The following is a 17,770-nucleotide window of genomic DNA, read 5'->3' as shown; positions in this document are numbered from 1 at the left end:
ATCCATGCATACTGTTGGAGTTCACAATGGCCAAGATAGGGAACCAGCATAGATTCCCACCAAAAGATGAATTGATTTAGGTGTGTTACTTTAAAGTAAACTGTCTAAGAGCTTAAATGTAAAGTACTCACCCACTGGTTCAGAAACTGATGTTCAGGAACTGCCAAGATGGCTGAGTGGTTAAAAGAGCTTTACCTCACTTGTAGAGGATCCAGGTTTGGTTCCGCATGCTAGTCTATCACAGATGTTCTTTGTAGAAGTGCGGTCATTTACCTTTTTAATTCAATGAGGTGGTCATTATGAATACTTGCAGCTCTATTTATTTCAAAGCTTTTATTTTCTACTTCAATCACTTCTGTCATTATTATTTATTATTAATCCATGAAGCCTATATAATTGTACTTAAGGAGGTAACCTTAAATTAGAAAATTCCTATCCTATCAACCGAAGATTTACTCCTTCGAAATGTAATTCATTTTTTTATTGCTAATTCTCTAGGGGCCATTTCAGAGCTGCTTTTCATGGCCATTGCTTCTCACCTAACTTGCAAGTCTTTGAAAGTGCTGGATGGTTGACAAATGTCTAGAGCTTTAAAGAATTTTTTTTAAAGATAAGAGCAAAAGTGATACTTTCCCTGTTAATGATTAAAATATATACCCTAGAAAAGAAAACACTGTTTTGATGTGCTCAGGATAGGCATGGTGGGTGATGCATTTGATATCATAGTTTATTGAACTCATTTTAAATCTACCTGATTTGGCAACTGACAAGTTTAAAAGATACTGCATAAAGCCAAGTGTGGTGGTGTGCACCTTGACTCCCAGCATTTGCTAGGCTGTAGTGGAAGGTTCGAGGTTTTGAAAGCAGCTTGAGCTTCATTGTGAGTTCCATTCTAGCTGGGATACTTGGCAAAACCAAAGACTGAGAGAGGGTGGGCACAATAAAGTCTTAAGGGGGAATAATTTAACAGGAATTATTGAACTGAGGGTAAAGGAAGGAATACAGAAAGTAATAAATAATACTAAAGGTCTTTCAAAAAATTTGTGTGGAGACATACTACTGTAGAAGTACATATATATATATATACTATATATATATATATATAGATATATATAGATATATATATATATTATCTTATAATTGATCAACAATACCACCATAAGATACCACAGGCTAACATATAAAAACTTAATAACAGGAATGAGTTTTTAGGGTTGTAGGTCAGTTCCCATAGACCTCCAAACATTACAAGCTGTTACCATTGCTTTTGTTTACTCTCCAGAACTTGATGATAAGACTACTGCTGAAGTTGTTGCACATTTGAGCCATAGGTCATAGAGTTATCAAGTTAGCACTGACCTGAATACTTCATTCCTACTGAACAGCTTTTATAGTATTGGAAGTTGCTATGTACACTACTAGCAGAGAGAAATCATCTTTTATCACGCCAAGCTGTGAACCCTGTGAGCTACAACAATGACTGGCCTAGAAAGGCACGCCCACTGGTACAATAGTGGCACAAGCACCATGGGAGTAACTAACCACTTTCTAAGTGGATTAAAATACCACTCCAGGAGATGGTGACTAGACAGGCCATAGGCCCTAGGGTAGAACCTTTTGCAATTATTTTGCTAAATGGATACGGAACTAAACTGACCCATAATGAGTTATCATTATACCCATAGATATCTCTCAACCCTCATCACAGAAGCTTCTAAACTTCTATTTGCAGTAGAGGACAGTTAACAACAGAAACCCACAATTGCTCAATGTGCATAGAGTAAGACACTTTGGAATGCTCAGACTTAAATGGGACATCTGTATCACATCCTTCCTCCCAAAGTTCAGGGATTATTGCAGTAAGGGAGTAAAAACACTGTAACAGAAAGAAGTGGTAGATGACTCCAAGGAAATAGTGTCTTCCAGACACAGGAGAACAGGTGCACATGGGAACTTACAGTCATTTTGACAGCATGCGCAAGCACCATGCACGCCCAAGACAGACCAAACACCAGAATGGAGAGAGCAGATGGACAAGAAATGAAACCCCTATCTGAGGAGAAGTTGGCAATTGACAGTTTCTGGGAGAGGGAGAGTAAGTTTTCTTTAAAAACGTAGTCCTTGGTAGATGAGCCACTCTGTAATAGAAGGTCACACATCCACAAATATTTGGGCATCACAAACTGGATATGGTGGGTGTATAAAAAAGAGGACACAAAGTTTAGTGGGATTAGAAATGGAGAAATTAGACAAGGAGTTGAATAAGATCAAAACACATTGTATGAGTTTTCAAAGAACGAATGTAAAAAAGTTGAAAAGTACAACGTTTACAATTTATACATAAAGAACAGGTACACTGAAATGTATTTATAATTTTCATAAATAAAGTATATAAAGGTACAGGTATATGCATTCAACAAACCTCTCTGTAATTTATGGTAGACATCTGAAACAAAAAAAACTAAAGAAACAATTGTCTGTGTATTAAAACTTTTTAAGTATATCTTCTTGTACTTTTGCCATCATTACAAGACTAACCTGTTTTGGCCAATGGTCAGAACCAAGAACAATGAGTAATATATGGAACTAACTATCAGCATTGATCATCAGAATCTTTAGCTAATCCACAGACATGTGGGTATAATTAATTAATGTTTATTTCTCTATGCTATAGAAATTTTGTACTTGTAAACATGTAAACATTATATTATTGATATAATCATTAGATCCACCTTAGATTTAGTATGAACATTTTAAAAATAGAAACCCTTAATAAATAAATATATAGTGATTCGTGAGGTAATTTGAATCAGATACATGATGTCAACACAGTGAGATGTCATTCACAGATTCTTCATGTTAGACGCACCAAATCCATCATGACTGGAGATCTTGCTAAGAAATCAATACATCAAAGCTATGGGATGGGGGGACATCAATCAATTCTATACATTGGTTTTCAACACTAGGACTGTACATTGCCTCATCCTGGCTAGAACCTAAGTCAAGACATTGAGCCAAATAGTGATTGTGAAAACATATTGGCTCTAAAAATATGAATAAGGTACTAGGATTACAATAGGTCCTTAAGATTTAAAGTTACTACTGAATAGAAACCATGTTTGGAAAATTATTTCAGTATTGATACTTCATTGTCCCTTACCTGCATATTACTATCACAGAGAATTCTCAACAGAGGAATCTCAAATGAATGAGAAAGAAATGCTTAAAGAAGTGTTTAACATCCTTAGATATTAGGGAAATACAAATCAAAACCACTTTGAGATTCCATCTTACACCTGTCAGAATGGCTAAAATCAAAACCACAAATGACAGCAGATGCTACTAAGGATGAAGATCAAGAGCAACACTCCTCCATTGATGGAGGGAGTGCAAACTTGTACAGCCACTCTGGAAATCACTATGGTATTTCCTCAGAAAACTGGGAATTGATCTCTCATAAGACCCAGCTATACCACTCTTGGTTATATAAAGTAACTTTTTTCCTTTCCTTTCCTTTCCTTTCCTTTCCTTTCCTTTCCTTTCCTTTCCTTTCCTTTCCTTTCCTTTCCTTTCCTTTCCTTTCCTTTCCTTTCCTTTCTTTCTTTCTTTCTTTCTTTCTTTCTTTCTTTCTTTCTTTCTTTCTGTTTTAATATTTATTTATTTATTTATTTATTTATTTAATGTGTGTGAGTACACTAACGCTTTTTTCAGACACACCAGAAAAGGGCATCAGATCCCATTACAGATGGTTGTGAACCACCATGTGGTTGCTGGGAATTGAACTCGGGATCTCTGGAAGAGCAGGCAGTGCTCTTAACTGCTGAGCCATCTCTCTAGCCTGTTAAAATAGCTTTTATTTACCTGCAGTAATTGTCATCTTGGAGGCTTACTGCCTCCATCTGCTAGCCTAGACCTAGTCCTGGATTATTTTAGCCTCTGTACAATCTTATCTAGGCCTAGAATGTTTTCAGCCTCTAAGACTTAGTGCTGGATAAACTCACCCTTTTCTAGCACATTCATTGATTGTTGATCTTAGTGCCTGTGTATGTTCAGAAAATCTTTTCCTGTGCCAATGCATTCAAGTCTATTCCCCACTTTCTCTGGTACTAGGTTCAATTTGTATGACTTTATGTTGAAGTTTGTGATACACTTTGTGTTGAGTTTTGTGCAAGGTAATAACTATGCTTCTTTTTGCATTCTCCTGGTCTCTTTATCAAATAGACAGTAAGGCAAATTATTTTTTATTTTATGGAGAACTTTTTAAAGATAAAAATAGAAATGGGACAGATTCATTTATAACTTATCAGTGACTGTAATTTTGTTGTTATTCAGGTTTTTCTTTTATTTTGTCACCAAGCAAGCACGTGAACTTTTTTTTTTCTATCCAGGAAATTCCTCTCTAACCACTTCTGATACTCCAAACAAAATTTAAATGGTATTTCAGTCAATACTTATTTCAACACACAATGTTTTAAATAAGTCCTCAATGCAGGCCATTGTTAAGTCAATGTGCTCTTTTCAGAAATGTTAACCTTGCCTCGAAACTATTAGCAAGATTGGAATCTACTGGGGAAATGTGCTGGTGAAGTAATCTACAGAGATGCTTAACATGCTTACTGCCCCGCATGAGGGGCCAAGCTCCCATTATTTTCCCGATTGCAATATATTTCTCTACCATGAACATATTTCAAAATTGGGTTGAAAGAAAGATATTAAATGCAAAGCATCTATTGGAAAAGTCACATAAAACCCAGTCCGTTTCTCAGGGCAATCATTTGAACGTCTACACACAGCAGATAATATACAAAGATGTTTTGTTTACAGTTATCTCCCCCACAGTTCCTAGGAAAGAAACATTAAAACATGTTTAAGATATGGTCAAAGAATTTAAAGTACACTTTTTCATCTTTATTGGGACATAATGTTAATAGCATCTGCATTTTCTATACAACATAACCAGCAGGTGGCTGGGCCATAAAGTTTCAGAAAACATGCACTTTGTGTGTGTGTGTGTGTGTGTGTGTGTGTGTGTGTGTGTGTGTGTGTGGAGAGAGAGAGAGAGAGGGAGCTACAGAGAGACACAGAGAGAGAGAGACAGAGAGATAGACAGACAGAGACAGAGAGAGACTACTAAGTGGCATGCTCTGTTTAATGAGAAATTAGAAATATAACAGAAACAAAGACTTGTAAAGTGTTAAACAACTTTATGCACTTTGAAAAAGACTGGACACCATATGAGACAGAAATGAACCTCCACAACTGAGGTACTTTGAGACATACTAGTGTAAAAACCAGTAGACACGTGAGTGAGGCTATACCAGATAATTTTGTTTAAATGGAGTGTGCAATGATTTCAGAAATTAGATGAGCTAGCCTAGACCAGAACTGCCTACAATAAATTATATACTCAAGAGAACCACTGTGTGTCTACTGTTCTAAGCCATTAAATTACTCAGCCAAGTATTGTTTTAAAGAAGCTATGCCATGAGCATATGTGAGTTTGTTTTTGCTTCCTCTGAAACCTTCACATCTCCTGTTTGACACCACAGAAAGGCTACAATTCCTATTATTTTTCAAACTGATAAATGGGATATTCCTAACCATAATAACTAAGTGTAAATTACTATACCATATGCATGTGTGATTTATATTCACTTACATATACTTTGTAAAAAGAAAAGCTGCACTATCAATTTCTTCAGAAAGGAAGAATGGTGCGATTTCATTTGTAGACAAATGAACACAACTGGAGATAATCACATTAAGTTAATTAAGCCAGATTCAGAACAAGACACATTATGCATTTTCTCTCATTTGTAGTTCCTATGTTTTATATAGTTAGATAAAATCATTCATGAATATATATAGAAGGAAAGTTGAAATTAAATTGGAAGGGAGAAAGGAGGACAAATGGGAGGAAACAGGGGAGGAAAGAGAGGATAGAAATAGTGAAGAAGATGTCTCAAAAAGTAAGTCAGTAGTGAAAGAAAGAAGAGATGACAGATGATTGTAGCCATTTAGGAAAGAAGCCAGATGTGGCTACATTGATGGAAAGCATGTTCCTGAATCAAAGCCTGTTGCCAAAGCCGAATTGTCAACAATGACTGAATAGAGGTGGAGGATCAAAGCTAAGGAACTAATGGGGGAACTAATCATTTGAAAAATACACAGAAGGATAAATAATATAACGATTTCATGATTGCTCTTTACCAGGCGGTTTTCATGGTCTGCCTGTTTTACTCTATTGTTCGGTTTTGTTTTCAAAACAAGATTTCATGTGCCCCAGACTGACGTGGAGCTCACTATGTAGCTCACATTGCCCTTAGAAAAGGTGAAAAATATCAGTGATTTTGGAACCAGGCGTGTGTGACAACTAGTTGGGTGACAGGGCAGTGTCTTCATGAGAAGTCTGGAAAATGAGTTATGTAGCACTTGAAAGCTACTGCATTCCAGGCCCTGAACAGCATTCAGGTGTGATGTTCTGCAGCTAAAAATCACTGACTATCCAGGGCCCTGTTAGAAGAAAGATAAACCACTTACACAAAGGAATACTATTCAGCTATTAAAAATGACATCGTGAATTTTGCAGGCAAATGGATGGGACTAGAAAATATCACTAGTTAGGTAAACCAGACCCAAAAGGACACTCATGGTATGTGTGTAGTCACTGGTATGCGGGTACTAGCCAAAAAGTACAGATACTTAGGATACAACCCACAGACCATAGCAGTGTAACAGGCAGAAAGGCCCAGGAAAGGATGCTTCAATCCCATTTAGAAAGGGGGAAGAAAATAATCACAGGAGGCAGAGGGAAGAAGAGGTCTGGGTGGGAGAGGGGAGGAGGGAAGGGGAAGAGGAGCAGGTATGGGGAGGGGTACAGGAGAGAAGCCCAGAGGACCATGAGGATGAATGGAAATATGTAGGTTTGGGGGTGGGAGGTGGGAGGTGGGGGGACCCTCTCGAAAGTTCCAGAGACCTGTTAGGTGAGAGACTCTCAGGACTCAGTGGGGGTGACCTTAGCCAAAATGCCCAACAATGGGGAGAGAGAACTCGAAGAGTCCACCTCCAATAAATAGACAAGGCCTCAGGTGGAGGGACAGGGTTACCAGCCCACAGACAATATTTCTGACCCAGAACTGTTCCTGTCTAAAAGAACTGCAGGAACAAAAACAGAGAAGAGGCTGAATGAAGGAGCCTAGCATGGCTGTCCTCTGAGAGGCTCTCCCAGCAGATGACTGAGACAAACACAGATATTCATGCCCAACCACTGGACTGAAGATGGGGACCGATATGGTTGAATTAGAGAGGAAGGATTGAAGAAGATGAAGGGGGAGAGTGACCTCATAAGAAGACCAGAAGTCTCAACTAACCTGGACCCCTGGGAGCTCCCAGAGACTGAGCCATAACCAGGCAGCATACACAGGCTGGTCCAAGCCCCCAGGCACATATATAGCAGAGGACTGCTGGTCTGGCTTCAGTGGGAGAGGGTGTGTCTATCTAATCCTTGAGAGACTTGAGGCCCCAGTGAAGGGGGAGGCCTGCTGGGGGGCACCCTTTCAGAGGCAAGGGGAAGTGGGATGAGCAGTTGTGGGAGGGGGGATGGGCAGGGGGCAATGGCTGTAATGTAAATCAATAAAATAAATTTTTAAAAAAAACATATAGCAAACAACCACAACAAAGAAATGCTCATCATCCTTAGTCATCAGGGAAAGGCAAATCGAAAGGACCCTGCTGATCCCACCAGTCAGAATGGCTAAGATCAAAATCTCAAGCGACAACACATGCTGGCAGGGGTGTGGAGAAAGGCGATCTCATTGTGTCGTCCAGGATGACCTTTAACTCATGATATCTCTACTTCAGTCTGTGGAGTGTTGATATTACAGGCCTGGCTAACTTTCTTTTCTTTGCTATTCTCTACCCTACACACACTAGCCTCATGATGATAGCCGAGTATTAGACAAGTTCGATATACTCACAGCATATAATTCCTTTGTTTGAAATACAAAATAAGCAAAACTAATTTCTGATAAATAAGTTAGTTGTATAGAGAAATAACATTCACATGTCCTAAAACAACTGTTTGAAGGTTCTGAAATATTCCATAGTTTAATCTACTCAATTGGCAAATGGATATATGAGATGATGTTCTAGCTACTTATTCAGCCTTGGCACCAATTTTTTTTTTTGTGGCATCAATAACAAATCAGGAAACATTCAATTGCTTTCTATATTGTTTTTCTACATAATTTAATACTTGTTTGCACCTGAATATTATTTACACATACATCTTAAATATGTGTGTGTGCGCGCGTGCGTGCGCGTGTGTAAATATGCATATAAAACCCAAGGTCAGCATTTACTGTCTTATTCAATCACTCTCTACCTCACTTTTGAAACAGGGTCTCTCGCTGACCCTGGAGCTCACTGATTGGCTAGGCTGTCTGGCCAGAATGCTCCAGATATGCTTGCTCCTAGCGAAGCTTCTCCAGTGCTAGGATTACAAGTGCACACGACTGTGGTAGATTTAGTTAATTTTCTTTATGTCTAGTTGGCATGTATTTTAGTGCACCACATGTGCACTGTTTCTAAAGAGGCCAGAAGATGTCAGTTCACCTGGAACTGGAGTTATATAGGTGGTTATGAGCCACCATAAAGGTAATGGGTGCTACGTGTCTAATTGGTATCTTAATATCTGGTTGGACCATAGTTCCTTCATTAGTATGTCATAGTTTTAAGAAGTATTTTTGTTTTTAAGTCTTAGAAAAGCAACCGCACAATTTTTTTGTGTTAAAATGCAACACAAATATTAAATATACTCTCATTATTTTGCAACTAATATTCAACACTTTTTCATCTTGCAAAACAGAAACTCGTTCTCTCTTCTGCTTTCTCCCTTGAATATTTGACTGGGCACTTCATGTGATTTTTTTTGCCTTGTTTTGTGACTATCTTATGGTACTTAGCACACCCTCCTCAGTGTCCGTCTACATTCCAATATGTGTGAGAAACTTCCTTTAAGGCTGAGTGGTTCTCTTTGTACATATGCATCAGTTTGTTTCTCTATTCATCTGTGGTGGTTCGTTCTACTTTTTGGCTATGGGTAGTAATACTGCAGAAACACAGGTGTAGAAATATCTTAGCTTTTGTTGTTTCTTTTACTGAAAATAGCTGGTTTTCCTCACATAATATATCCTGATTGTAGTTTTTCTTCTCTCTACTCCTCCCATTTCCTCTCCTTTCCCCTCCATCCAGATCTAACTCCATTTCTAAGTCTCATTACACAACAAACAGGTTTTAAAATATAATAATAACATAAAATAAATAAAAGAAAAAGAAAAAGGTCCCCCATGTTGGGCATGGGCTTCATTTCGTAGTAAGTCCAATGTCAACTCAGATATTGGTTGGTTACTTCCACAAATCTCATGCCACCATTGCCTTAGCATATCTTGCAGGCAGGAAGCCATTGTAGATCAAAGGGTTTGCGGCTGGGTTGGGGTTCATATTTGTTCTTTGGTTGCATACAATGTATCTTCCTGTACCGTGAGCACTAGTCAGTAGGTATGAAGGCTCTAGTCAGGCACCAGCTTGACTTTTCCATGTTCAGTGAGTTATGTAGATGTGCTCAGCCATTAGGCTTCGCCTTCACTTTGTGGAGAGCAACCTATAGTTTTGGCAATAGCCTGGGTTGGTTCTGGTTTTCCATGGGACCCCTTTGGCCAACAATTTACTTAGATGTAACCCATTCCCAATACTAGAAACTTTATTTGGTGACAAGAGATGGCCAATTGGGGCTCTGTTCCCCTTTTAAAATGTGTGTGTGTGTGTGTGTGTGTGTGTGTGTGTGTGTGTGTGTGTGTGTAGGCAAACCTGTATTTTCTTAATTAGTGATCAGTGGGGGAGAGCTTACCAGAGTATGGGTGGTGCTGCTATCCCTGAGTTGGTGGTCCTTTGTTCTATAAGAAAGCAGGCTAAATAAGCCATAGGGAGCAAGCCATTAAGCAGCACCCCACCATTGCCTCTGTATCAGCTTCTGCCTCTAGGTTCCTGCCCTGCTTGAGCTCCTGTCCTGACTTTCTCCAACAGCAATATGGAAGTGGGAGCTGAATAAACCCTTTTCTCCCCAAGTTGCTTTTTGGTCATGGTATTTTACTACAGGAATAGTAACCCTGACTAAGACAGGTGGTATCGCTGGGTCTTCAGGTAAATAGATTCCTCTCTTTCGAAGGAAATGCCATGCTGCTTTCCATAGTGGCTGTACAAGTTTGCACTTCCACCAGCAATGGATGAGAGTCCACTAATTCCTCCACATACTCACCAGCATGTGCTGCCCATTCTTTTTTCTTTTTTTTCTTTTCTTTTCTTTTCTTTTCTTTTCTTTTCTTTTCTTTTCTTTTCTTTTCCCTTTCTTCTTTTTTTAGACACTGTGATAGCTTAAGGATGAAATCTCAAATAGCTTTGATTTGCTTTTCCCTAATAGCTAAGGCTGTTGAACATTTCTTTAAGTGTGTCTCCAGTAGAGCTGGAGTTGTAGATAGATTTTAGTTAAATTTGGTTTTTATCATGGAACATCTCATTTTCTTCATCTATTTTGATTGAAAGATTTACTGGCTATCATAGTCTGGGCTGACATTTATGGACTATTACTGGCATCAATCTGTCCAGGCCCTTCTGCAGTTTTAGTTTTCATTAAAACATAAATTATAATTCTAATAGGTCTACTTTTATATGTTATTTGATCCTTTCTCCTTGCAATTTTTAATATTATCTCTTTGTTCTGTATATTTACTGTTTTGATTATGGACCAATAGGAAGTCCTTTTCTGTTATACTTTAGTTGGTGTCCTGTATGTTCTTATAACGGGAAAGGTATCTCTTTCTTTAGGTTTGGGAAATTTTCTTCTATGATTCTGTTGAAAATATTTTTCTGTGCCACTAACCTGGCTTTTTCCTTCCGCTGTCCCTATTATTCTTATATTTGGCTTTTCAGTGTCCCAGATTTCCTACATGTTCTCTGCCAGTATGACTTTTTTCCCCATTTTTATTAGGTATTTACTTCATTTACATTTCAAATGCTATCCCGAAAGTCCCCTATACCCTCCGCCCCCGCTCCCCTACCCACCCACTCCCCCTTCTTGGCCCTGGGGTTCCCCTGTACTGGAGCATATAAAGTTTGCAAGACCAAGGGGCCTCTCTTCCCAATGATGGCTGACTAGGCCATCTTCTGCTACATATGCAGCTAGAGACTCGAGCTCTGGGGGTACTGGTTAGTTCATATTGTTGTTCCACCTATAGGGTTACAGACCCCTTCAGCTCCTTGGGTACTTTCTCTAGCTCCTCCATTGGGGGGTGGGGACCTGTGTTCCATCCAATAGCTGACTGTGAGCATCCACTTCTGTGTTTTCCATGCACTGGCATAGCCTCATAAAAGGCCGCTATATCAGGGTCCTTTCAGCAAAATCTTGCTGGTGTATGTAATAGTGTCTGCGTTTGGTGGGATGAACCCCGGGCATTTGGTGGGGCAGTTTCTGGATGGTCCATCCGTTCGTCTCAGCTCCAAACTTTGTCTCTGTAACTCCTTCCATGGGTGTTTTGTTCCCAATTCTAAGAAGGGGCGAAGTGCCCACACTTTGGTTTTCGTTCTTCTTGAGTTTCATGTGTTTTGCAAATTATATCTTGGGTATTCTAAGTTTCTTGGCTAATATCCACTTATCAGTGAGTGCATATCATGTGAGTTATCTTGTGATTGGGTTACCTCACTCGGAATGATACCCTCCAGATTCATCCATTTGCCCAAGAATTTCATAAATTCATTGTTTTTAATACTGAGTAGTACTCCATTGTGTAAATGTACCACATTTTCTATATCCATTTCTCTGTTGAGGGACATCAGGGTTCTTTCCAGCTTCTGGCTATTATAAATAAGGCTGCTACGAACATAGTGGAGCATGTGTTCTTATTACCAGTTGGAACATCTTCTGGATATATGCCCAGGAGAGGTATTGCTGGGATTTAACATTTTCTTTGATCAAGATATCCATTATGTTTCTTCAATGCCTGAGATTCTCTTTTCCATCTCTTGTATTTTGTTGGTAGTGTTCTTTTCCATCTCTTGTAATCTTCCTTCTAAGATTTCTGGTTAAATTCCTAAATCTTTCACTTCCAAATTTCCCTCAGTTTGGGGTTACTTTATTGATTCTATTTCTACTTTCTTGTCTACAACCATTTTATTCATTCCCTCCCATGTTTGTGTTTTCATATATTTCTTTAAGGGATTTATTCATTTCCTCTTTAAAGACCTTGTGACGGTTTGCATATGCTCAGCCCAGGAAGTGGCACTATTAAGAAGGTTTGGCCCTGTTGGAGTAGGTATGTCACTGTGGACATGAGCTTTAAGACCCTCATCCTAGCTGCCTGGAAGTCTGGATTCTGCTAGCAGCCTTCAGATGAAGATGTATAACTCTCAGCTCCTCCTACAGCATGCCTGTCTGGATGCAGCCATGTTCATGCCTTGATGATAATGGACTGAACCTCTGAACCTATAAGCCAGCCCCCATTAAATGTTGTTCTTTATAAGACTTGCCTGGGTCATGATGTCTGTTCACAGCAGTAAAACCCTAACTAAGACAGACCTCTATCATATTTATAAAGGCTATTTAAGATCTTTATCTTGTGCTTCAGCTATGTTGCAATTTTCAGGGTCTACTGTTGTAGGGTTGCTGATCTGTAGTGGAGACATATATTTCTGCTTGTTATTGTGCTTTTGTACTGACATCTAGGCATCTGGCATTGGGGAGATTATAATTCTGGTTCTGATACATCTGCTCTTGTCTCTGTCGGGTGAGTTCCTTGGTTTATGATGTCCTCTCTGGTTCTTAGGAGAGTGTGGTAGCTATGTATTTCCTGATAGGAAATTGTTTGGGGATTCTGATAGGTAGTGTCACTGGGGGTTTCAGGTAAAATAAATATCTGGGTAGAGGATGGAAATGAGCTTGGAGGGCTGAGGAATTCCACATGAGGGTGTTTTACCGGGATCTGCTTAGTCCCCTAGGAATAGAAGCACAAGGTCTACTACAGAGCTGTGGATGAGACTGGGGGATTAGATTTGGAGGAGTTGAGGGAGACATGAAGATATGCAGTTAGGCTGTCTGTGTCCCTGGTTAGAGTGTCCTCCAGAACTAAGTTTTCTAGTATCTTACTTTGGAAAGCACTTTGGTGACATGTGATTGGTACCTAAACAGCTATGCATATTTAATCTTGATGAGAGTTTGGGGATGAATATGCACTTGAAAATCATCATTACCATCAAGGCCATCCATATACCTCATCTGATCCACAGGCTTCTCATCTCTTAAGTTTTATGTGTATAAGAGAACTGTGAGCTATAAATTACATGCTGAATATTAAACTCATGCACATCTCAAGATACTTGGCACTTTTTAAACCCTTAGTTCTTCATTTCCTCATTCCCTTAGCCCATAATAAACGACACACTAGTTAGTGTCTATGTTTGACTTTTTTCCCTTTGGTGCAGTAAATCCAACCCATGACCTTGTGCATGCTATAAGCATTCCACATCTAAGCTACACGCTGGATTCTTTAGGATTCTCTACAATATCGCTATAAGAGATATCATGCACTCTGTTGTCACACAAGGTAGGACTTCCTTCTTATTATAGCTGAATAACTATTTGTGTGTATGTGCATCACAATATCTCTATTTTCCATCAATGGACAGTGTATTACATATCTTTGCTACTGACAATAACCTCCCCTCTCCGTGCTGAAATTTTGTCTTGCTTGAGCTTGATTGGGTCTTGTGCAAGCAGTCATAGGCACTGTGAGTTCAAACACCGTCATCCACAACCTCTGGCTCTTACAGTTTTACTGACAAATCCCCTTTTCACAATGATCTCTGAGGTTTTGAAGGAAGGGATGTGGGATGTGGAACAGATATCACAGTTAGGGCTAAGCACTCTGTCCTCTTTTTCTCTGAACCTTGATCACTTGTGGCTCTCTGTATGACTTACCATCTACTGCAAATAGAGGTTATTCTGATGAGGGTTAAGAAATGCATTAGCTGATGGTCTAACTAAGTTGTTAGAAGTCAATTCAATACAATGTCCATTTAACAGAAGACTAGTGATTCTATTTAAAGGGTTGAGGGAAGAGATATGGGAGGGTTTGGAGGGAACAAAGAAAATGATATAATTATAATATAATTACAATGTATAATAAAAACTGAATCACCATGACAGCCAGCTCTCGCTCTCTGTCTCTGTCTCTCTCACATTGAATTTTCTTTTAAAAGCTAAAAGCTATCTTGATCTTTCAGATATTGGTCATTATACAATCAGCTTCTGGTGCCTTATTTTTGTACATAATTTCCACTGAGTTATTGAGAGCGTGATGCTTATCGTCTTGCACCACCATGTGCACCATGATCAAGTCAACATTTATTCCAGTTTTTGTAATGAGGCTTTGTTTGTAGCTGTCCTAGAAATTCCAAGCCTTCAGCTCATTTTCGCTGAATAGATAGACATTTCCTTGTAAGCACTAGATGGCGCTCTAAGACCAAATTCACCTCATAGCAGCTGTGTCTGTTGCTTTCAGCACCAGAGGATGCACCACGTCTACATTAGCTCCAAATCTGCAGTTGATCAGTCGTTCAACACGGTCTAGTGAATAGTTCATCTCTGTAGGCCTACATTTCAAACCAATACAGGCCCAGATACCTCATCCACAGTCATTGGCCTATGCTCAGGTCTCTGCAGCTCCAGTGACCGGCAGTGACACATGCTAACAAGAGGGACCATTCTATTACAATACATACTTCTGCCTGGTGCACATACAGGTCACATGAGTTTGTGTTTGGGCCTCGCCTGTTGCTGGCCCTCACTGCAGAAGACTCACCATTGAGCTCTAGGGCAAATTTCTGAGTTCACTCTTCTGCCTCATTTGACAGCAGATTCTTAGTCCCTATTCCACTGCTAGAGCTTGAGGAGAAGAGGGATCGTAGCAGACTCTTGACTATCTAAGGAGAATTCAGAGGATCAGGCCAATGACCCCAGTGGATGATCTGGTGTGGAATTCCACCACAGATGGCCTGGTATTCGTTTTCCTGTCTAAGGTATGGACTTAGCCCCGGCATCTCTCGATATAAGACACAGCTTGGAGTAGAGGAAGGTGTAGCTGAGCAAAGCCTTTATTGTTCGCTTTCTTCACTGCGGCTTTTCTTACTATAGTATCGAAAAGAAAATACTACACATTTTCTTAGTTCTTGGGATGACAGCTTGGTACGTTCAGCTGTTCACGTTTTGTTTTGCTTTGTTTTGTTTTTCTGCAGAAAGTCCATAGCTGAAGCATCTTCCTCTGCCTTCTTGGACCTGATCCAAGGTCGTTTTACTTCTTTTTCCAATACGCTTACTTTTCATTTCTCGATCGCTTCGGCTGGCATTGCTTGTGCCATGTTGGGTGGCAGTGGGGAAGGCAGCCATCTTTCATTCTGACTTTAGGCAATGTGTGAAAAAAGAAAGTCCTGCGCACTGTCGGGAGCAATGGAAGGAGAGTCATGGCGGAAAACAATATGGCAGCTCCATAAAGAATTAAAAATATAACTACCATATCAGCATACCATCTCACTACTAGGTATGGATTCAAAGCAAATACTGTCACAGTTGTGAGAGGTAGGTGGGAGGACTGTGAGTTTGAAGCCAGTCTGTTTACCTGTGTGTGCCAAACCAGCTCAGGGACTTGTTTCACCCATGAGGAAGTTAACTCCCGGCCTATGAAGATTCTCGACTCTGGCCACATTATACAGCATTTGCTCAGCATACAGTTGAGCTGTCCTTTCCCCCATTGCCATCTCACGATTTGCAAAGAGACATAATTTTTATTGGATGTTTTCTTTATTTACATTTCAAATGTTTTCCCCTTTCCAGGTCTCCCCTTCAGAAACCCCCTATCCCATCCCCCCTCCCCCTGCCTCTATGAGGGTGCTCCCTCACCCACCAACCCACTCCCATCTTCCCACCCCGGCATTCCCCTACACTGGGGCATTGAACACCCTCAGGCCCAAGGGCCTCTCCTCCCACTGATGTCCAACAAGGCCATTCTCTGCCACAAATGTGGCCAGTGCCATGGGTCGTTCCATGTGTTCCGGGGGATCTGGCCTGTTGACACTGTTGTTCCCTCCATGGAGGTGCAACCCCCCTCAGCTCCTTCAGTCCCTTCTCTAACTCCTCCATCAGGGACACCTGAGCTCAGTCCAATGGTTGACTGCGACTTTCTGCCTCTGTATTTGTCAGACTCTGGCAGAGCCTCTCAGGAGACAGCTATATCAGGCTCCTGTCAGCAAGCACTTCTTGGCATCAGCAATACTGTCTAGGTTTGATATCGGCATGTGGGATGGATCCCCAGGTGGGGGCAGTCTGTGGATGGCCTTTCCTTCAGTCTCTGCTCCACACTTTGTCTCCATATTTCCTCCCTTGAATATTTTGTTCCCCTTCTAAGAAGCACTGAAGCATCCACATTTTGGTCTTCCTTTTTATTCTTCATACGGTCTGTGAATTGAATCTTGAGTATACTCAACTTTTGGACTAATGTCCACTTATCAGTGAGTACATACTGTGTTTGTTCCTTTGTGACTGAGTCACCTCACTCAGGATGATATTCTCAAGTTCCATCCATTTGCCTGTGATTTTCATGAAGTCATTGTTTTTAATAGCTGAGTAGTAACTACTCCATTGTGTAAATGTACCACATTTTCTATATCCATTCCATTGTTGACAGAAGTCTGGGTTTTTTCCAGCTTCTGGCTATTATAAATAAGGCTGCTATGAACATAGTGGAACATGTGTCCTTATTCCATGTTGGAGTATCATCTGAGTATATGCTCATGAGTGATATAGCTGGGTCCTCAGGTAGTACTAGGTCCAATTTTCTGAGGAACTGACAGACTGATTTCCAGAGTGGTTGTACAAGCTTGCAATCCCACCAGCAATGGAGGAATGTTCCTTTCTCTATATCCTCACCAGCATCTGCTGTCACCTGAGTTTTTCATCTTAGCCATTCTGACTGGTGTGAGGTGGAATCTCAGGGTTGTTTTGATTTGCATTTCCCTGATGACTAAGGATGTCAAACATTTCTTTAGGTATTTCTCAGCCCTTAGAGTTTCCTCAGTTGAGAATTCTCAGTTTAGTTCTGTTCCCCATTTTTTAATAGAGTTATCTGTTTCTCTGGAATTAACTTCTTGAGTTCCTTGTATATATTGGATATTAGCCCTCTATCAGATAAAGGATTGGGAAAGATCTTTTTCCAATCTGTTGGTTTCCTTTTTGTCTTATTGGCAGTGTTCTTTGCCTTACAGAAGGCAAAAAGACATCTAAAGCTGGTAATGTATCTCTCACAAGAGACATCACTTTCAGTTCTGAATTATTTGTGCAACTTAGTCTGCTACAAATATGGAGAGTTTATATGTACCTAGAAAGAATGCAACATTTGCTGTCTCTTTTTTCTTTTTCTTATCAGATATTTTCTTTATTTATTTCAAATATTATCCCCTTTCCTAGTTTCCCCTCTGGAAATCTCCTATCCCCTCCTCCTGCTCCCCAACCCACCTAGTCCCACTTCCTGGCCCTAGCATTGCCCTATACTGGGGCATAGAACCTTCACAGGAGATACTTCATTCCTCCTTAGAATGAGGAACATAACCCCCATGAAAAATTATAGGTACAGCGACAAAGTTTGGAGCTGGGATGAAGGGATGGACT

Source organism: Mus pahari, chromosome X (assembly GCF_900095145.1).
Source record: "Mus pahari chromosome X, PAHARI_EIJ_v1.1, whole genome shotgun sequence".
In the NCBI taxonomy this organism is placed as follows: domain Eukaryota; kingdom Metazoa; phylum Chordata; class Mammalia; order Rodentia; family Muridae; genus Mus; species Mus pahari.
Note: the sequence above shows the minus strand (reverse complement) of the source record.